Genomic DNA, 22,748 nt, shown 5'->3' on the forward strand with positions numbered 1-22,748 from the left:
GAGGAGCAGAGTAATCTGGAGAAGCTGAGCGCGAGGACGGAGCATCAGCTGTAAGAGGTAACGGTGAGCATTAACCTACAGTATCTAATGACATTTAATTAAACCCTGGGAAAACTAGACTACCCTGACAACAAAAGGACGTTGAATCAACGTTTAGTGCATTGAAATTACGTTAATTCAACGTTATGGTTTTATTTATATGAATGGTTTGTATCAAACTTTACTTCTTACAGCTCTGGAAAAAAAATAAGAGACCACTTAGAAAAATGATGAGTTTTTTTTATTTTAACAAATTGAAAACCTTTGGAATATAATCAAGAGGAAGATGGATGATCACAAGCCATCAAACCAAACTGAACTGCTTGAATTTTTGCACCAGGAGTGCAGGCATAAAGTTATCCAAAAGCAGTGTGTAAGACTGGTGGAGGAGAACATGCCAAGATGCATGAAAGCTGTAATTATAAACCAGGGTTATTCCACCAAATATTGATTTCTGAACTCTTAAAACTATGAATATGAACTTGTTTTCTTTGCATTATTTGAGGTCTGAACGCTCTGCATCTGTTTTATTTCAGCCATTTCTCATTTTCTGCAAATAAATGCTCTAGAAGACAATATTTTTATTTGGAATTTGGGAGAAATGTTGTCCGTAGTTTATAGAATAAAACAACAATGTTCATTTTACTCAAATGTATACCTATAAATAGCAAGATCAGAGAAACTGATTCAGAAACTGAAGTGGTCTCTTAATTTCTTCTAGAGCTGTATTTGTATTCTATGTATATAGTCTGTATTGTAGCCTTGCAGTGTAGAAATGGACATTTAAATAATAACTGGGCCATTCCATCGAATGTGTGCCAGTTGCTTGTTTCTAAGCTGAAGATGGTTATGAAACTCATGTGACGTTTCAAAAGCATGTTTAAAAGCAAGTCCACTAATTCCTTTGATTTTCTATCAAGAAAGTATTTTATTTAAATTTTAAAGAAATGTTAACTGCATTTTCAAATAATTTATATTTATGCCGAAAAGAAATTCCTGTTGATATGATAAAATCCGATATTGATATAAACAGTTTAAAACCACCTGTGTGGTGTACATAATCATAAACATAAACATAAGTTGTATTTTTCTGCACAGAAAAAAGTGCAATTAAGCAATAATACACTCAAGGTCCGTGCTATAACGTGTAATATTGGTACTGCTGTGCTGATCTACAGTTAAAGTCGGTTAAATTAGTTTGATTATAAACACTACGCGAGTTAAAATATTTCATTGCTGCTCTGTTTGTAGCTGCGCTGTTTAGCTTGTAAGCGCTGCATAGTTGCTAGGTTACCTGTATGTGGTGGAGTAATACATGGAGAGCTTCGGTTACAGTGCGTTACCGTCTGATAACGGCACTCATAGAACAGCTCTCAGCCAATCACATTGCAGGGTCGGAACTAATTGTGGTATAATAAAGAATATTTTTATAATTTAAGACCTTGCATGTCAAATTCCAATATAATTTTATACATTGGACACTGAAATATATGTTTAAGAAATATTCTTAAGAAATTGAACATTAAAAACACAGTTTTTAAACAAAGTTAACAAACTTTTACCACTGTTTTATGCAACATTGAAATCAGCTAGATTATTAATGTAATTATTGTGACAGGCATACTCATACATACTCAGAGCATGAACAGGACTAGTGTTGCAACTTTTATGATCTGAAAGTGATAAATGATTAGAAGCTCTGGATTTAGATGTGATGCAATGTGATGTCATCATAACTGTCCAAAGTCTGTGTGTTGCTGGCATCCTGTTGAACAGTCCATGTCTGATGTATGAATGCATTTTGACTGATGTCATGTCAAGTGGTCATCATTGCTGTCTACCAGTGTCAGTGATTGGCTGCAGGGGTGATGAAACTGTGTATTGACAGTAACACCTTGTGAGATATGCAGCATCAGGAGAGATATCTTTAATAAGGGCACTGATTTCAGTCCAGTATACCTGACTCATGATTTTTCATTGATTTTCATCCTGGATGAATTAATCTAACAGTCTATTAATTGTGGGGTGATGATTATAGTTGCAACATATCGTCGCTCTGCTATGAAATACACCTATCTCCAAAACAGCAACTTTACAGGAGAGAGAAAAAAATCAGTAAACTTTCAATGGAAGTCAATGTAAAAAGAGTTTATTTCAGGTCATTTTGAAGAGTTTCTATTGGTCCGTTTATCAAGAAATTATGGCACAGTGTATGGGACAGTTTGTCTGTTCAAATTATGTTATGAACTAAAAATCGACAAAATGGATTTTTTTTTTCATAGGACAGCGACGATGTGCAAAAACAGATACTTGCTGCTTTTTAAACATACCTTTATCTGTTTTGTAAATTATTCTGCATATGTATTTCATATGAGTGGGTTAGGTCCAGTATTTAGCTGCAGTATATGTAGTAAATAGATTTACTACATATACTGCAGCTAAATACTGGACCTAAAGCACTCATATGAAATACATATGCAGAATAATTTGAGTCTGTCTGATATAACTATGCCACAATGATACATATACCTTAATAACAACCGGGCAGTTTCTCAATCTGTGTTCTTGTCTGTTACTCGGGAAACATCATCAGTCACACTGTTCCATTTAGAAGATCGCAGTTAGCCAAGTACACTACAAATACCTGGATGTGTTCTTATTCCTCCCACATTATGGAGGATGTGACTTGTGTGAACTTCTTACAGTCCTATATCCCAGAATGCACCTCACAGCAGTATCAGCAGAGGAGAAGGTACATACTTGTAAGTTATATGTTTTGAAAGTAGTACTGTTGTGTGATAAAATGGCCCCAGTCTCTCTTCCGGTATACAGTGCAGCCTGTTTTTAATACCATAGCAACCACTTGAAATATCATAGAAAGTAGCCTAGTGACACCATAGCATCCATTTTGCAACTCCTTAGCCACCACCTGAAATACCATAGCAGCGACCAAAAAACATTTCAACACAATCAGGATCTTTGCGTGTACCTGAGATACTTTATTAACTTCCATACAAACACTTGATATACCATCCAAACCACCTAAGAACACCTTATCAGCATCATAGTACCCACTCTGGTAACAACAAAGGACCACCTGAAACCTGAAACACTTCCGTGTGTGTGTGTGTGTGTGTGTGTATGTGCGTGTGTATACACTGAAATGCCTTCCTCGGAAAGTTGTAATACATGTCTTCCTTTGATACAAGACCACTAATCAGACCAGCCAAACGTGTGTATGTGTGTGCACGTGTGTGTGTGTGTGTGTGTGTGTGTGTGTGTGTGTGTGTGTGTGTGTGTGTGTACGATAGAATACCTTCCTCTTAAAGTTGCAATACATTCCTGTTTTTGATACAAGACCACTCGCCAGACCAGCCAAACATGAACAAATGCTGTGTGTGTGTGTGTGTGTGATGGCTGTGAGATGAAAAGTGTTCAGTGTGAGGTAACGCAGGTAATGAGCATCTTTATTGATTAACACAGAAGCACATTATAGATTACACTGCGTTACACATCATGAATAGACAGACAGACAGACAGGCAGACACAGAGATAGACAGGCCTGTGGATAGTTTCATAGCCAATTAGACTGATAAACAGACAGACAGATAGAATGTCAGATAGGCAGAAAGAGAGAGTAATAAAACAGACAGAACAAAATGCAGATGCATGTATAGACAGATAAATAGACAGACAGAATGATAGATACAGAGTGATAGATAGAACAACACATAGATAGGTAGACAGACAGAAAATGACAGAGAAACTGGTAGATAAACAGACAGACAAAAGAGACAGAAAAACAGACAGAATGACATACAGGCCAGTGTACAGACAGACAGATACAATGTCAGAGAGACTGACTGATAGACTGAACAGCTGGCAAACAGAATTAAAGACAGACAGTTTGTTTGTTAGGCAATTTGCGTTAGATAAATGTGTTGACTGGCTGATAGACAGACAGACAGACAAAACAATAGATAGACAGCAATTGAGGGGTGAGCTGAGCTATAGAGCAGTGGAACTGTGTTCTCTGGAATGATGGTGTTCCATCCTGCATGTATGTATGTATGGATGTATGGTTGGGTCTACACATATACAGCTCAGGAAAAAAAAATGAAACCACTTCAGTTTCTGAATCAGTTTCTTTGATTTTGCTATTTATAGGTAAATGTTTGAGTAAAATGTTAAACATTATTTTCTATTCTATAAACTAGACAACATTTATCACAAATTCCAAATAAATATTGATATTCAGAGCAGATATTTGAAAAAAATGAGAAATGGCTGAAATAACTAAAAAGATGCAGAGCTTTCAGACCTCAAATAATACAAAGCAAACAAGTTCATATACATATACGAGTTTTAAGAGTTCAGAAATCAATATTTAGTGGAATAACCCTGGTTTTTATTTACAGTTTTCATGAATCTTTGCATGTTCTCCTCCACCAGTCTTACACACTGCTTTTGGATAACTTTATGCCACTGCTGATGCAAAAATTGAAGCAGTTCAGCTTGGTTTGATGGCTTGTGATCATCCATCTTCCTCTTGATTATATTCCAGAGGTTTTCCAATTTGTTAAAATCAAATAAACTCATCATTTTTAAGTGGTCTAATATATATTTTTTCAGAGCTATATATATTTTACAGAGTTTCTTTTTTTTTAAATGCTTTAGTAAGTGATTCACTCAGAGAAAGGAAATACAGCTGGTTAGTCATCTCAGCCAGTGTAACAGCCTCCAGCAGTCACCACTTCATCAGAGCTTAGTCGAGATTTTAAGCATCATTCATAAACTCGGCTCATATTTACCTGCTCCTAAGTCCACACACCTTCCATTGTCCTGTTCTGCTTTCAACCTTTTCAAACACTTGACATCTTTAATAGCTACTTTTGTGTGGGACTGTGCCAAGCCTTCTGTGATGCCAGCATTACTTCTGCATCAGCTATGCAATAAATTAGGGAGAGTTACAGTCATACAATCATTATGCCATAGATGTAGAAGCATTCCTGACCTGCTCGGTCACATCGTGCCCTGTGATGCTGCTTCCACTCCCTTCCTTTCCCTCTTCAGACACTGTGCTATTGTTGTTATTATTACCTAACACTGAGCTAGCACCAAGGAAACCTGGACGGCTCTTCTTGTGATTGAGTTTAAGGGTGTACCCACTGGCGTCCAAATTTAGCTTGAATGTATAACTAGCATTGTAGTATTGAAGCGGTCTCACCTCAGTCTCACCTCAGTCTCACCTTGGTCTCACCTCAGTCTCACCTTGGTCTCGACCTCATTTGGAGTCTTGTGCTTCTGTCATTGTTACTGTTAAATAGAAACGAACTTTATAAGATTGATGTTTTGAATGACATTGTTTAAAATAACATGATTTTCACCATGATACAAAAAAAAAATGGCAGACTGTTCAAAAATGTAACCACACAGATGCCGTGAAGCAGCAATTATGGGGACACGTCCACATCAGGTCATTGTGTCCAAAGCCAGGTGTGTGCTGAAGTTGTATAAAGCCCCCAATATAGGGCTGTGAACCTGAGAAGCCCTCAAGTTCTTTAGAGTGAAGGAGACTGAGGTCCATCCAATACTTTCCGGATGAGTTGGTTTGGAAGATTGTATCATCTGACATCAGCACCCAACCTTAATAGAGCTTTCGTGCGGCGGAATGCAATCAAATCACCACATCCACAAGCAGAAGACATAGCCAGTGTAACAATGTTCTGGAATGTTCTGAAACAGAACAATGGTGCGCTTACTACCAAACATTAAAACAGGTCGACCAAGGAGGTCAACAGCAGTTAATTACAGAAGCATTGCCAGAGCTTCACCAATAACATTCAAAGGATAGGGGCATAAATATTGAGGACAGAAAACAGGATGTAGTTCATTTATCAGTAATAACTTGAAGAAGGACAGACTGGAATTGGTAAAACTTAGTCACAAATGCTCTGGAAGAAAATGATGATGGAAAGGCCAAAGAAAGGATCATCTGTTAAACTTGGTGGAGGTGGCATCATGGCTTGAGCTTGCATGGCTGCCAAATCCAATAGCAATGGGCCAGACTGGTTTGATGCAGGTATTGCAAGCAAAGTAAAAGTATCTTGGCATAAGAACTTATTCCAAAGAAAGGCCGCTGATGACCGGGGTGACAGGATCATGGATGCACAAAGCTATCCAAGACTTACTAATGTCATAATAAATCCCAACAGATTCAGACATGTATTTAAGAATGTATTTGGACCTACTAGGAAGTTTGACACTATGAGCTCATATCCAGCAGAACGGTGAGCTAAACCTCTAACTAATGTGACTCACTCTTCTCTTGAGAAGTTGCCACAGCTACATGCTGCACATATACAAATATGGATGGCAGAGATGATCTAATTGCTGGAAGGATGTAGACAATTCAAACGCCACGCATTCGCTATCAGGGTGGTGCACATGCCGAACATGCCTGCTGTTCACCTGAGCTAATCACGCTTGTCTGATCTCTGCACTGGATGCCTAGCGAATCTGGGACGGGTGGCTCTGGGAGAGTTCAGGTGTAGCACTGTTTCGCAGCAGACCATGGCCTTAGCCTGCAGGTGCACAACAAAGCTTAAAACTCATTACATTCCATTCTGTTCTGTGTCTGTGTGTAAAAAATAGCCTGCTTTACCAGCAAATGTTAATTTTAGCCAGGGCTGGGACTTTTATCACTTATGTCTGAATACTGTCATACTTATGTTACTTTGTGTACTGTGCATTTAGTCCAGTTAGTTTTGGTTTCACACTGCAGTTTTGGGAAAACACTAAAGAACTTTACTACACCCTACAATCATCATCTACGTTGGCTACGTCTCCCTATAGTTCATACTCTGACTGGTTTGTAGAATGTTGTCAGTTTGGCAAGTTGCCTTTTTAGATGTTGTGCTAAATTCTGCTAAACTTTCGATTTCCCTTTTTGTTTAGAAATAAGAGTTAATCTACAGTTACAGTAGATACAGTCACAAGCCTAAGCATACGTAGAGGGAAATACAGATTTTAGCACAACATTGTATTGTTTTTGTATTGCTTAATGACTGATGGTAGCCTCTCCCAAATTCCTGTATTTGGCCCGAATCCCCAATTCATGTAAAAAACAAACCGGATCATGGTTCAGTAGGTTTGGACCCTGGTTCATGGCAGTTTCAAGACCTGATGTTTTGCTTCGGACAAAACAAGATAGATGTGAAAACCCCCTGAATAATATAATAATATTAAATGCATTTAGGGATGCACCACTGTGACAATTCTGGGCTGATGCTATTATGCGATATTAAATATGTATATATCTACCAATGCCAATGTTGTTGTCAATATACACATACTGTATATAACAGAGAGACTAGACAGCCTGTTATAACTTTATAGGGAACATATTAGGCAAAACAAATTTTTTGCATGTTTTGGTGTTTGCACTTGGGTCTCAACTGCTCCTATAAACACTCCAAACATCCATCCATTAGTTTTCTGTGAATTAGTTAGAAAGATTTTGGTGTCAGGAATCATATTCTTCTATGAGCCGTTTGGATGGAAGGGAAACCTGCATAGAACTACCCTGGCACCACCCTCCACCCCTCACCCCCACCAGAGTCCCATCCACTTGATTAATTGAAGATACACCGGCTTCGTTCATTTTGGTTTAGAACCTTAGACAGTACATAGCAGTATTAGCCAGAAGACTTCGTCTGATTGAGGGATCTGTGGCATGTCTTTAACCTCCTTTAGGCCCTGTCCACCCTGTCTTTACCTTTAACTTCTATTACTTTTGAACTTCACTATTGTAAGTCGCTTTGGACAAAAGCGTCTGCCAAATGTAATGTAATGTAATGTAATGTCAGGATGGTCACAGTTAAGCATGAACTCGTTTGTTCATGTTTTTCATTTAGCACAAACTAACACTAACGTAAGGTAACCACTTAGCACATATACCTATTCTAACTTGAGTAAAATGTGGTATAATATGCTGCCTTTAAAAGTTAAAAATAAAAATATAAACATATATTTTAAAGTATCAAGGCCAGCGTCGGACAATTGTAGCAGTGTGGTAAGCGTTGCTTGATCCTTTTTCTGGCATACAATAAATAAGTCAGAAAATATCAGTTTGAAATATTGGCCAAATCGACCAATGCCGATGATTCAAAATCAAAACAATTATCGGCAAATACCGATATACCGATATTACAAATCATTATATATGTGCATCCCCAAATACAGTGTAAATATACAATATGTGTCATTTGGTGCCAAATTATTGCTGTAACTTCTAAATAATAATCCTAGAAGGCTGTAAACGAATTGAATCATTAGTAAATAGGTCATTGGTTAATGTGAGCTCCTCCATATTCAGTTTATATATCTATACCCTGCCATTATTGTGACAAACTAAGTGGTTATAGATCACCCATCTCATCGTGAGAATGAAGGTTACCAGCCTCTCAGTAGCATATTGCTGTTCCACATGCTTGTTACACGTGCACTAAAGGAATGTTTTTCACAGCCTGGGGAAAACGCAGTGCCGTGTTTTGGTACAGTAACTAAAGTATGCTGGAAATGAAGGTGTTGTAAGAGCTGGTACTGCAGCATTTTTATATGGGAACCACATGACCATTGGGAGCCAGTCATGCACATATAAGGGAAAAACAGGGTTCCTAATGGCAGTTCTGGGAAATATTAAAATATAGTTGTGTTGTCTGAAAGAATACCTTCTAAAGAAGAGGAGATGTGTCTATGGTTATTCATGGTGAATTTAAAACATCCACCCAAACATCCATACATCTACTTTAACCAGTTTGTGGGGAGAAGGGAGTGAGGATTTTTACAATTTATCAAATTTAACCATAGTAACCCCTCTTTTTAAAAAGGTGGATACATCCACCATACTGTGACATTTGTGTGTTGTGTTCAAACTACTGCTGTTTAAGTTAAATTCTCATCTTGTTTAATCTCCTGAGACCCAAGCTATTATATATATTATATAAGATGTATATTTTTATTTATCTTTGCTATTTGTGCTAATTGGCACCTGATTAGTGTAAAAACAAAGAATGATCTTTTTACATGATGTAGTTTTTGAGAAAAATTATGTCCACATATGAGGACAGCAGGCCCTCATAGAGCACAATTTAGTGTTGTGATCTAGACAAGCCAAAATGTGATGTCCACACATGTGGACGTCGGGTCCTAGGAGGTTAAATTACTGGGATATCTGGGATTGTTATATATTTCGCATTTTGTAGGTTTATTATCACCAAGGTTGTAATTTATATAATCGGATCCATGTTTGCACTGGATGTTCTAGTCTCTACTTGTTGTCATGGAAAAATATGGTGGATAAAGAGCCTTTAAAAACGTCTTTGTATATAAAAAAATTATATAAAAACTATATAAAAATAAATATTAGACTATAAGTAGTGGTGAATTGCTTTGTATTTGCTTTGTACTGGATTCCAGTACATTTGTATCGTGTAATTAGTTCATAGTTTATGGTTTTGTCTTACATTCCATCTTTTGTCTAATGAGCCTTTTATAAGTCTTTCTGTTTCTTTTTCTTTGTGTTTCAGGTGTTTGTGGTTCACCTGAAAATATGAACTCAGCTATAGCAGGATCTCATTTGCATAACCATTAGCTCACTATCTATTAATAGCATCGTAAGCATTTTTCGGTGAAAGATGTCCTTAACCTGTTCAGATGTGATCGTTCCTGGATGGCATACCATGCAGTTCACTGCTATGTCATATTTTCAATCACAGGAAAAAAAAACACGTGGTTGTATGTGGAGTTTAGAGTCAACATAACTGAAAAAATAAGTGTAAAAAAATGAAGAAATGTCACTTGGGTCATGAGTGATGAACACAGCAAATGATTAAGAAGGCTGGTTAACATCTATTAAACAGTAACAACTGAATAAAATACTAAAAACTCCTTTCTTTAAATGCTTTAGCTCATACGTCATGAGTTATTGCAGGTATGCCTGAATTGTCTCTCAGCTGTCAGCTTCCTGTCATTCGAGCACAATGCCTTCTACTTCATTACTCTCTCATTAGCATGTGCAGTCAGTTGTCTGGCATTTTCAGAGCCCCTCAAAGGATCAGCTCCCGCTCTTTTTATCCTGAGAACTGGCAAACGCCCAATATCTGGTCACCAATTATTTCTTTGTGTGATGGCGGCCTCTGTCTCCAGGAGAATTAAGTAGCGTTTTGGGGCTTCTTTGGATGGAGTTAGTTTGGATTGTTAATCAGACTGCAGTAAACTTTTCCACTATGGCTGAGTAACTTTAATAACAGGATCTATATAAAAGTCCACCTGGATTTTCAGAGTGATGGTGAATGGAACATGACATTTGAAGAGTCGAATGCCTCTAAAATGATTGCACCCATTGATATCAGTATTATATATATGTATTCCATTAAAATGATGAAGGAGTACAGATAATGGAAGAGGTAAGTTTAGTGTGTTTTTTGGACTATAAATAAATATAAATAATCCTTAAGATGGTTAACGAGCTTGGTCCTTGGGTCTTGGCTCACTGCGAAGGTTAAAAGTTGGTTCGGCAGTTATTTTACCAGTAAAGAATAAATCTTTACCTAGATAAACAGCTTTTTCACCAATTTAACCATCAAAGTCTAGCTTAGACAATCTAAAACCAGCGACCAGCAACAGTTACAGGGGTTGGACAATGATACTGAAACACCTGTCATTTTAGTGTGGGAGTTTTATGGCTAAATTGGAGCAGCCTGGTGGCCAATCTTCATTAATTGCACATTGCACCAGTAAGAGCAGAGTGTGAAGCTTCAATTAGCAGGGTAAGAGCACAGTTCTGCTCAATATATCGCAATGCACACAACATTATGGGTGACATACCAGAGTTCAAAAGAGGACAAATTGCTGGTGCACGTCTTGTTGGCGCATATGTGACCAAGACAGCAAGTCTTTGTGATGTATCAAGAGCCACGGTATCCAGGGTAATGTCAGCATACCACCAAGAAGGACGAACCACATTCAACAGGATTAACTGTGGATGCAAGAGGAAGCTGTCTGAAAGGGATGTTCGATGTTCAATGTGCACCTCAACTCAACTGTTTCTACCAGAACTGTCCGTCACCACAATAAAATATTGTGGTCTAAAACCAGGTGTTTCAGTTTCACTGTACAATCCCTGTAGAGCTTTATCTAAGATAGTCTGAAACCAGCTACCAGCAGAAGTTAGTTCTTCATCTTAGACAATCTGAAACCAGCTAAACCAGTAAAAGTTAGATCTTCATCTTAAACAGTCTAAAACCAGCTACCAGCAAAAGTTAAGTCCATCAAGGTTACAACCACCAAAGTTTGGTTTCTATTGCCACACTGCTTATTTCACACACTGAATCTCAACTGATTGTTGGTGTAATTCCACTGATTCTGAGTTTGGAAGCTGTATCTGAAGTGAGTGTTCTGGGTGTGGTTCAGACGGGGCATTGGGACTTATCTGAGTGAGTGTCGTTTTAAAAATGCAGGATGACTCTCTATCTTGGCATCTGTGTAGATCTGAGTACACACTGTCTGTCTGAGTGTGAATGAGCAAGATTAAATCATAGGATTACACCAGTCTGCATTTCAGCACTCTCTTACTTGTTAAAATGTGAACAGGTGTTATTTTAGCTTTGGTATGAAGCTGCTGCACTCAAAACCGCTGAGTAAACAGCGCTTCAGTAGCTGATGAGAAAGTAGCTTCCATTAAAACAAGTGAATAAACCGTGTGAAAAAGGTTGAGTGTCTAGTGTCTGAGATCAGATAAGGGAAGATTTTATTGTAATTTTATTGTTATTTTACATTAATTGTGGATAAGCTGTAGATATTGTTTGTTTATTGATTTAGTTTAATATGAACTCAGAACGCTAACAGGCTAACATGAGGTACTCCAATACTATTACAGGCTTTACACTGAAATACTTACAGAGTTTCCTGGCCTTATCTGTAATTCCTCTAAACAAAATACTTATATTTTGAATAGTTACAGATGGTGCTGGGCGATAAAACGAGAACGATAGTTATCGAGGAAAATATATATCACGATAGCTATAATAAGCCGGACGATAGGATTCGATACACTTTATTTTCTATTTCCTGTTTAAGTAGCGCTGTGAACAGGCGCAGCACGCGATCAGGCAGCGCACTTTACTGCCTCTGCTCTCAGACCTGTGTGGATGTATAATTATTTTTTTTTATTAATTTAAAAAGCTGTCTGAGCACCTTGTACCCACCTGGCAAGTTGTGAACATTCTAGTGTCTGTCCCCAAGGCTCTGAGCCTGCTAGTGATTTTGGCCATAACTCCCTTATTCTGTCACTTATGAGTAAAAAAAAAACCTTTAAGTGAAGCAGAAAGTGATTTGATTTATATCGTGATACATATCAATATAAGATAAGATAAGATAAGATAATCCTTTATTAATCCCACAATGGGGAAATTTACCATGTTACAACAGTGCAAAGTAAAGGACAGAGAAACAGGTCAGGAAAAGGTAAATACAAATAATGATAAATCTATATATACAAAAAAAACTATTGCAGGAAAATATATAAAGATAGTTTAAAAAATTATATATAGTAAAAGAAAAAATATATATACATCTAGTGCATAGAGATATGATTATGGTAGGGTGGACCAGTATTATTGCACAAGAGTAACAGTGAATAAATATCAAATAAATAATAGATAAAAACAAAAGTGAGAAAAAAATATTGCACATTAAATAAATTGCACAAATCATGATCACAGTACTCGTAGTGAGATGGATATTGCACAAGGTAAGCATTACAGCTACACTGAGTAGTATGTAGGTTGTATGAAGTCCTGAGATAGTAAACTAGTGTTTACTGGGAGCGCGGTGTGTTGTATAGTCTGATGGCGTGTGGAAGGAAGGACCTGCGGTATCTCTCCTTCACACAGCGTGGGTGCAGCAGCCGGGTACTGAAGGAGCTGCTCAGTGCTGTCAGAGAGTGGTGCATGGGATGGGACAGGTTCTTCAGCATGTTGTTAAGCTTAGTCCTCATCCTCCTGTCTCCCACCACCTCCACTGGGTCCAGAGGACACCCCAGGACAGAGCTGGACTTCCTGATGATTCTGTCCAGTCTCTTCCTGTCAGCGGTGGAGATGCTGCTGCCCCAGCAGACCACTCCATAAAAGATGGCTGATGCCACCACGGCATCAAAGAAGGCCCTCAGTAGTGTCCCCCGCACGCCAAAGGACCGGAGTCTCCTCAGGAGATGCAGTCTGCTCTGACCTTTCCTGTAGAGAGCAGCCGTGTTGTCAGTCCAGTCCAGCTTGTTGTTAAGGTGGACACCTAGGTACTTGTAGGACCTCACTATCTCAATATCCGAGCCCTGGATGTTCACAGGCACCGGAGGAGAGTGTTTGGTCCTGCGGAAGTCCACCACCAGCTCTTTGGTTTTTCCTGCGTTGATCTGCAGGCAATATGTGTATCGGCTAATATGGAAAACTATATCGTGATAAGATTTTTTTCCATATCGCCCAGCCCTAGTTGCAGAGTTCTCTGTGTTACTTTGTCTATTTCTAGTTGAATTTCTAGGTGAATGTGATGTATGTAAAAGTGCAGTAACACCACCTGTTTTAGCATTATTTTATACAGAAAAGAGCTTTGTAAATTGACATTTTTACAATCCATTTCCAAAGCTCTGTTTATATCCATTGCAACTTCCCCCCTTTCTTTTTTAATATACGACCAACTTTTTAAATATATAAACACCAAAACTGTGAAATATTAAACACAGTGTTCTGTCTCTGTTAGCTAATGCTAACACTAATGTTAATGTAACTTATATAACCAGTCAGAAACAGTAAATTAACAATAAATACCTGATATTGGTCACAGCAAAACACAGTGGAATGTGGTTTGCTGTGCTGTGGCTGAATCAATGAGACAGAAATAGATAGAATTATTAAAAACAGTAGCTATAATGCTAATGCATTTACTACTGTTGATGTGCGGTGCAGTCATTGTGGATTCTGGTGTGGTCCTTCTGACTTTTTTAGTAGGAAATCCGACTTGTGGGTGTTTCTGTTATTCCTACTAAATTTCAAAATAAAATGCAGTATAAATGACCAGTAAGGAGGCTAGCTAACACAAGGCTAGCTAACACAAATACCATAATAAAAAGGTTAGCACAGTTACTGTATACTCACTATAGTGCTGTACACTGAGTCAGCGCATTAGGACTGATATGGATGATAAAATGTTTAAGCTTTGGAAATTGTTGACAGAGACATTCACACTGGAAAAAATTGGAAAATTGGAACATTAGAACATTGCAAAAAAAAATGCTTAAGAATTCTTTACAAGCAAAAATTAACTGCTTCTAATCATGTACTCATAGCAATATCTAATTACATACAACAATTTTTTTAAGAACAGTTTAGCATTTAAACAATATAGTAAAACATTAGTTTTAGCTTTTACATGCTAAATTGTTCTGAAAAACCATTACGTTGAGTTTTTTCCTTTTCATCAGTGAAGCTGCGGAACTGCCGGAGGGGACAGCACTTAATGGACAGGTGTTTGTAGGCAGCCGAGTGTGTCTGTATGAGTGTATAGGTCAAAGGCTAAACTAATGCAATTTACTTTCACTGTCAGAGACCAACACAGCATGACACAGGCATTCAGCTGCACACACAGCTCATATATTCAATTCAATTCAATTCAAAGTTTATTTGTCACACACATAGTTATACACAGTACACCATGCAGTGAAATGCTTTGAACAACTGTTCTGTACACTAGTCAACCATACTAAAAAGTGCAACAAATTGAGCAACAGGGTGCTGTGCAAAAGAGCAAATAAAGTAAAGTAGAGTGCTGAGAGGTGAGAGGTGAAGTGAGTGGTGTGAAAGTCCAGTGAGTTATGTTTTTTTTTATGGTTTAGCCTTGTTTAGTGTCCGAATAGCCTGAGAAAAGAAACTCAGTCTCATTCTTTCCGTCTTTGATCTTAGAGAGCGAAACCGCTTTCCAGATGGCAACAGAGCAAAAAGTTTGTTGTTAGGATGACTAAGGTCTTTCATGATCTTCTTGGCTTTGGACCAACACCGCTTGTTGTAGATAGTCTGCAAGTCAGGGAGCGTCGTCCGCATGATGCGCTCTGAGGAGCGCACCACTCTCTGCAGAGTTCGTCTGTCCTGCTTAGTGCTGTTCCCAAACCAGGCTACCAGGTTTCCTGTAAGGAAGCCCTCAATGGTGCAGGAGTAGAAGTTTCGTAGCACCTTGGTTGGCAATCTGAAGTCCCTAAGGCGCCTGAGGTGGTAGAGACGCTGACGGGCCTTCTTTGCCAGGGAATTTATGTGACAAGACCATGAAAGATCCTGTGAGATGTGAACTCCAAGGTACTTGAAAGTATCCACTCTGTCCACTGTGGTTCCATTAATCCTTACAGTGTGGTAGCTCCTCTTCTGTTTTCTGCTGCAGTCCACTATCAGCTCCTTGGTTTTGTTGACGTTGAGCAGCAGATTGTTTCCCAAGCACCAAGTCTCCAAGTTGTCAATCTCCTCCAGGTAGGCCCTTTCATCATTGTCAGAGATCAGGCCCACCACAACGGTATCGTCCGCAAATTTAATGATGGTGTTGGAGTTGAAAGTGTTCACGCAGTCGTGAGTGTACAATGAGTACAGTAGGGGCGATAAAACGCAGCCCTGAGGAGCACCAATACTAATGGTGAGAGTGGGTGAGACATGTTTACCCACTCGCACTGCTTGTGGTCTGTTTGTGAGGAAGCTGGAGATCCAGTGACACAGTGAGGAAGAAAGTCCCAGATCTAACAGCTTGGTGATGAGTTTGGAAGGAATGATAGTGTTAAACGCTGAGCTGTAGTCTACAAACAGCATTCTAACATAATTACTCCTTCCAGCATCCAGGTGTGACAAGGTGGTGTGAAGTAGATGTAATATAGCATCATCTGTAGAACGGTTCTGACGGTATGCAAACTGTAATGGATCCAAAGAATCCGGTAATGAAGAAGTGATGAAGTCTCTGACCAGCTTTTCGAAGCACTTCATCAGCACTGATGTAAGAGCTACAGGGCGGTAGTCGTTGAGACAGGATGGCTGAGATTTCTTTGGAATAGGGATGATGATGGATTGTTTAAAGCATGCTGGAACAATGCCCTGTGACAGGGAAATATTAAAAATCTTAGTAAATACAGGAGCTAGCTGACCTGCACAGACCTTGATCGTTCTGCCACATAGTCCATCAGGTCCCGCTGCTTTCCTGGTATTTACTGTCCTGAACATCTTCCTTACATCACTCTCCGTAATGATGAACGGCTCCTGTCCACTGAGAGGCTTCGCGCGTGCGCCCTCGGCCGCACTGTTAGCGTTGCTGCTGTTAGTCCTGCCGGCTGCAGTCCCAAAGCGAGCAAAGAAGTTGTTCAACTCACTCGCCAGTGACGCGTCCGCTCTCATTACTCCGGAGGATGTGTTTTTATAGTCCGTCATTGTCCGTAGTCCTTGCCACAGGGATCTAGAGTCACTTCGTTGAAACTGTGACTCCAGTTTCTCTCCGTAGCGCCGCTTCGCCAGTCTCACCGCTCTGCGTACTCCGTATGATGCGGCTTTGTAATCGTCCATATTACCGCTGATGAGCCCCGTGTTGTAAGCAGCAGTGCGAGCCTTCAAGGCATCACGGATGGTTTTATCCACCCACGGCTTCTGATTGGGAAAGGTTTTTACAATTATTTTAGGGACTGTATCGTCCACAAGCTTCCCCACGAAACTCACAACTGCTTCCGTAAACACGTTGACGTCACCATGGGAGCTGGTTTGGAACATGTCCCAGTCCGCGTCATCCAGAGCATCTTGCAAAGCGTTCACCGATTGGTCCGTCCAGCGAGCGACCGCCCTCTGAGCCGGGAGCTTTCGCTTTAGACTTTGTTTATATTCCGGCATGAGAAAGATGGCGGCGTGGTCACTTTTCCCAAACGGTGGATGCGATTGTGCCTTGTAGCTGTTCTTGAAAGGAGTGTAACAGTGATCCAGTGTCCTAGTGCCCCTGGTAGGACAGTTTATATGCTGATAGAAGTCGGGCGCTACGCGTTTGAGGTTGGCACTGTTGAAATCTCCAACCACAATAAGCGCAGCGTCCCGATGTTGAATATGAAACTGTGTGAGGGCTTCATGAAGTTCACACAGCGCAGTATCCGTGTTGGCTTGCGGTGGAATATAAACGGTGCTGACGATGATAGAGGTGAATTCCCGAGGGAGATAGAAAGGACGGAGCTTGAGTGTGAGTAGTTCCAAGCTGGGTGTGCAGGAACGTGCGAGAGTAACAACGCCAGTACTGTCACACCAGCTGTTGTTCACAAACATGCACACCCCACCTCCCCTTGTCTTTCCCGAGACCGTTGTTCTGTCCATGCGGTAAACTGAGAAGAACTCGACCGGCTGGATGGCATAGTCCGGTACCGCTGGGTTTAACCATGATTCGGTGAAACAGAGGAGGTTGCAGTCGCGGATGTCTCTCTGGAACTTTATCCTAGCACGGAGGTCGTCTAGCTTGTTCTCCAGGGACTGGACGTTGGCTAACAGGATACTAGGTAAGGGTGGACGGTGTGCCCTAGCCCTCAGCCGGTTCCTAATGCCGGCTCGTTTGCCCCGTGGTCGACGTCTCTCCGTATGGCGTCCTTTGTTCTCTCTCAGGATCTCACTTGGCCAGCTTGTATCCAAAGTTAATAACGACTTGAGGTGAGTGAATTTTGAATGAATAGACACCAAAGTGTCTCTATCATAACTAATACGAGCCATGTGAGCCAAAGTGAAAGAAAAGATAAAGACCTAAAGTAGGTCAAAAACGAAAAGTGTACGGAGCAGTCGTAACGGCTGCCGACCTCACCGGCGCCATGTTATATAGTCATACTGAAAAGCACTGACCAATAGAACTGGATTCTCTTTGTTAAATTTGAGATGTAAACCCGTTAAACTCATTGAGAGGTTTAATGTACTAGGGTAGTGATAGAAGCCTGGCTTTTTCATGAGTACAACATACAATGTTGTAAAAATGTATTTGCCTCTTTACAGATGTCTTTTTTGCCATACTTACATTTTTCATATTATTATTATTTTTTTATTTCATATAAACATCCTTTAATATCAGACAAAGGTAACCTGACTAAATACCAAAAGCTTTTTTAATATAATAATTTCATGTATTAATGGAAGCAAGCAATCTAAATAAAACTGTGCCTATGTGGAAAAGTAATTACCTGAGTTCAATTTCACTATAAGCCACAACCAGGCCTGATTACTGTCAGACCTTTAGAATCTAGAATTCACTCAAATAGATCCTGTCTGACAACATGAAGCAGCTAAAAAAACTCAAAAAGCAACACATTACACCCTGATCTGAAGAAATTCTAAAATAGTTATTGATCATCTATTAGTCTGAAAAAAAGGTTACACAGTAATTTCTAAAGCTTTGGGACCAGCAGACAGCAGTAAGAGTTATTATTCACAAATAGAGAAAACATGGAACACTGGTGAACCTTCCAGGGAGTGACCAACCAACCGAAATTACTTCAGAAGGACACGGACAACTCATCCAGGAGGTCACAAAAGAACCCAGAACAGCGCCTAAAAAAACTACAGGTCTCACTTGCCTCAATTAGGGTCAATGTTAATGATCCAATAATAGGAAAGACAAATTAATTTATAATTTAAAATCACCTTAACAAAGATAACTTAGGTTAATGTTTAATGTAAGTATGATAAAAAAAAAAAAACATAAGAAATGTAGGGGGAAAATACTAGTTCACAGCACTGTAAATATATCTGCAAACACACTTGTGAGTCTCATGGGCTAGGTAGGTTCCAGATCTGCATTGGCTCCGAGAGGTGTTGTATATTGCATGGGTCCCAGGGCCAGTTATTGACCCCTTCAGGTGTGGTTTACATCCAAACTCTTCTCAGAAGTTTGGCAGAAAAGTGTTTTGTATCCTTTAGAGGTCTTAACAATATTTCAAATCTATTCCATCCACGACCAAAACCTACATTACTTTTACTCACTTTGTTTTCATATTAAGTGGTGAAGAGAACCTTCAGTCTGATGCTTGCTCTCCCATTCTCAAATCATCTTAAAGCTAAGTTGTTTTGGGAAACCCAACCCTACTTGGACTGCTCAGGCTTCATGCTAATCTCCTGACGAGACGTGTAAAGATCCGGCCCATTAAATTCGCCCCGGTCACTTTTAATTGCTGCACATGGTCAGTTGGAGCAACAGACTCAATGTAGTTCCCAAAACAAATGAGTTATGTGACTGTTGAAGCTGGACAAGTGTAATAATAAAGCATACTGTACTGTACTGTTCAGTTTTAGCCTCTCTTTTATACATTTTATAGACTGGAGTAAATTACCATTGGCATTAATCATATGGAGTGCACTCACAAACTGTGTAGAGGTTTTGTGTGGGCTTTATATGGGTTCTGTGTTGGTTCTGTATGGGGCCTGTGTGGGCTCATTTGTGGGTTCTGTTTGGGTTTTGTGAGGGATCTTTTGTTGGTTTGGCATGGGGTCTGTGAGGGCTCTTTTCTGGGTTCTATATAGGACCTGTGAGGGCTCTTTTGTGGGTTCTGTATTGGGCTTGTGTGGCTTTTGTGGGTTTTGTATGGGGCCTGTGTGGGCTCATTTGTGGGTTTTGTATAAGGGCCAGTGTGGTCTCATTTGTGGCTTCTGTATGTGGCCAGTGTGGGCTCGTTTATGGGTTCTGTATGGGGCTTGTGAGGACTCTTTTGTGGGTTCTGTATGAGGCCAGTTTGGAATTTTGTGGGATATAAATGGAGCTTGTGTGTTCTATATGGACTTTGTTCGTCCTGAATATGCCAGTATAGTTTCTGTCTGGCCTGTATGGGTTCTGTATTGGTGCTGTATATGTTATTTTTGTCATGTATAAACTGTATGTGAGCCAGTATATGTTGTGTGTGACCTGTGTGGGTTGCATGTAGGTTCTGTGTGGCCTGTATGGGTTATATATGGGTTCTGTGTGTCATGTGCAAGCCCTGTTAGTCCTGTATACCCTGTAAATGAGCCTGTATTGGTTTGTTTTGGTCTGCGCAGGTCATATATAGGTTCTGTGGTCTGTGTGGGTGCCAGGGGAATGTGTTTGGCCTGTATAGATTGGGTTTAGCCTGTGTGGACCAGTATAGGCTCATTTTGGCCGGTATGGGTTCCTTGTGGCCATGTGTGGAAAGTAAAGCATGCCAACGTAAACTAGACACAGCGTCTGGCATCGCTTAGCAACAGTGTGCAGGGCGTGTTGTGGAATCTGGCATGTTGGGGATGAGAAGGAGGAGTTTAGGGTTGAGTGACGCTTGGACTGGATTCCTCTGGACTGAGTCATGTTGTCATAGAAACTGGCACACACAGGTTGAACAAGAGCCCCCTTGGCCAGTAATTGAGTAGGGTTCTGGACGGGAGCCAATCAGAACAGGAGTTGTTGTAACAGCAACTGTCAACAGGTTTGTTAGCATGTAGTCTTAACTTGATTTCTGGAAAAACTGTAAGAGATGGACAGTCCTGCACTCTGCTTTAGTTTCTCATGTTTCAAAAAAAAGCAGAGGAAAGAACCTCTTTTGGTTCCCTTAAAAGTGTTTTGGTGGAAATTTCTTTTGAGATGTGTAAGTGTTCCACACTATATGAAGAAAAACATTTAAATTATACATTTTTTTCTTTATGCACATTTGAAAAACAAGGCTTCTTGGAAATTATTTGATTGTAGAACATGCAGCGATTATACTATATATAAAACCAAAACCATTTAGGGAACCATTTGAATACACACATGGTTGCTTCTCTTAACTATGACCTTTTGTGTATATATGTGTCTAAAGAACTAAGTGATAAACGGTTGTAACAATATTCTTGAATAGGAATCAATAACCGTTTATGACATGTTTATGTATTGTATAGGCAGTGGATGTGCAGAGAACATGACATCTCAATCTATTTGGATGCTTAAATAAGACTTTGCCTGGTTAAAGTTTTCCTTGCATTAGAGCATTGAGAATTTTTTACGTTGATAGTTCTAAATGAAACATTGGTAACACTTTACTTGGATGGTCCATTTTATGGCCTTGTTGATGCTCAACTGACATTCAACTAACACTGAATTGAATGTCCATTAAATTTAACTTAACCATATGTTGAATGTAAATGATTCAAAATAGAACCTAACCGTACACCTAACCCTAACCTTAACCCTTAATCAACCATAAAATCGAATCCTACACCTAACCCCAACCCTAACCTTAACCTAAACTTAAAATCTAACCCTAAACCTAATCCTAAAATATTAAAATAAGCGTTTGGGTTAGAGTTGAATGTAGGGTTATATTCAATGGAGAATCATTTACTGTCACCTTTTAGTTCATTTGCATTTAATAGACATGTAGTTGAATGTCAGTTGAGCATCAAAGAGGCCATCAAATGGACCATCCAAATAAAGTGTTACCGAAACATTTTAGCCTCTAAGAAAGGGACCTAGTGTTGTTACAACTCAAAGACCATTTTTCAGTACAATGTAAAACTTTACTAGAATGTTGAAATATTGAGCAGATTTGGTTCACCAAATGGTCTTTTATTAGACAGTTTCTTAGAGAAACATTTTTTGTTCATTTTAAGAACCTCTACAAAATGTAATGGATCTATAAATACCTAGAAAGAAAACCATTAAACAAAAGATTAATTCTCAAGAGTTCTTTAGTAAAAGTAGTGTTTATATAAGGACATACATATATGTCCAATATCATATCTTGGAACAGAATCTATTATTGTGTCCTGTGAGTGTTGCTGTGTCTGATGGTCGGTAAAGAATGCATGTGGGGTTTCTTGCATTAAATGTGGGTGTGATTTCTGACAGTCACTTGTCTGTTTGCATAAACAATTCTAGACAGTCACAAAAGTCCACTGTGGGTGTTAATACAACTGCCCTCTATGACATATTCCCATTGCACATGTGACATAGGGTCCTATTGTACACCCTGTGCAAAGCACATCACAATTCTCTTGCACAGGCATGTCGCTATTTTAGTGGAGCAAAACACAGGTGCACCACTGACTGAAATGAACCTAGACAACAGTCAGAGACAAGAGTCCAGACAAGAGTCCATTCCAATAGGCTGTGCTGTCTGGTGTACTTTCACAGCGTGTCAGAGCTCACCTGCCTCTTAAAGGGAATGACTACTGGCACACTGATTGGTTTATTTCACATTACGCCCAAGAAAATACAGCCATGATTAGTTAAGAGAATTAGTTTATGCCTTTTGCATGTTTTGAGCCGTGCAAGACATATTTGTTGCACCCTTACGATACAGAAGACACACTGACACACCCTAAATCAAGCTGCACAATCCACAATGGACTGCTTCACTGTAAATGACTAAAATAGGGCCCATAGTGTGTACCGAATGTTAAAAGCCTATACAACTTGTCAAATGAAATGTCCCATACATCTGGCATCCACTAACATGATCCCATAATTCATGTAGCCTTGTCATTAGCAAACTATATTGTGCATATGTTCTATACAGCATATTTTTTTGGTAGAGTTATTGGCCCACCAATATGTCTTAACAAATAATAAATGCATTTAGCTGCTTTAAGTTGCAAATGCAAAGTACAGAAGTACTGTAAATAGAATAGAATAGAACT

General features: G+C 39.4%; 1 protein-coding gene across 1 annotated transcript in view; it reads left to right on the plus strand.

Moving 5' to 3' along the window:
* Positions 1-22,748, plus strand: part of LOC103022577 (cingulin-like protein 1) — a 74,809-nt gene continuing 52,061 nt past the window's right edge. The window contains exon 1 of the mRNA XM_049466404.1: positions 1-57. The gene's annotated coding sequence lies outside the window, so the exon portion shown is untranslated. The remainder of the gene's footprint in view (positions 58-22,748) is intronic.

Source organism: Astyanax mexicanus, chromosome 17 (assembly GCF_023375975.1).
Source record: "Astyanax mexicanus isolate ESR-SI-001 chromosome 17, AstMex3_surface, whole genome shotgun sequence".
Taxonomy (NCBI): domain Eukaryota; kingdom Metazoa; phylum Chordata; class Actinopteri; order Characiformes; family Acestrorhamphidae; genus Astyanax; species Astyanax mexicanus.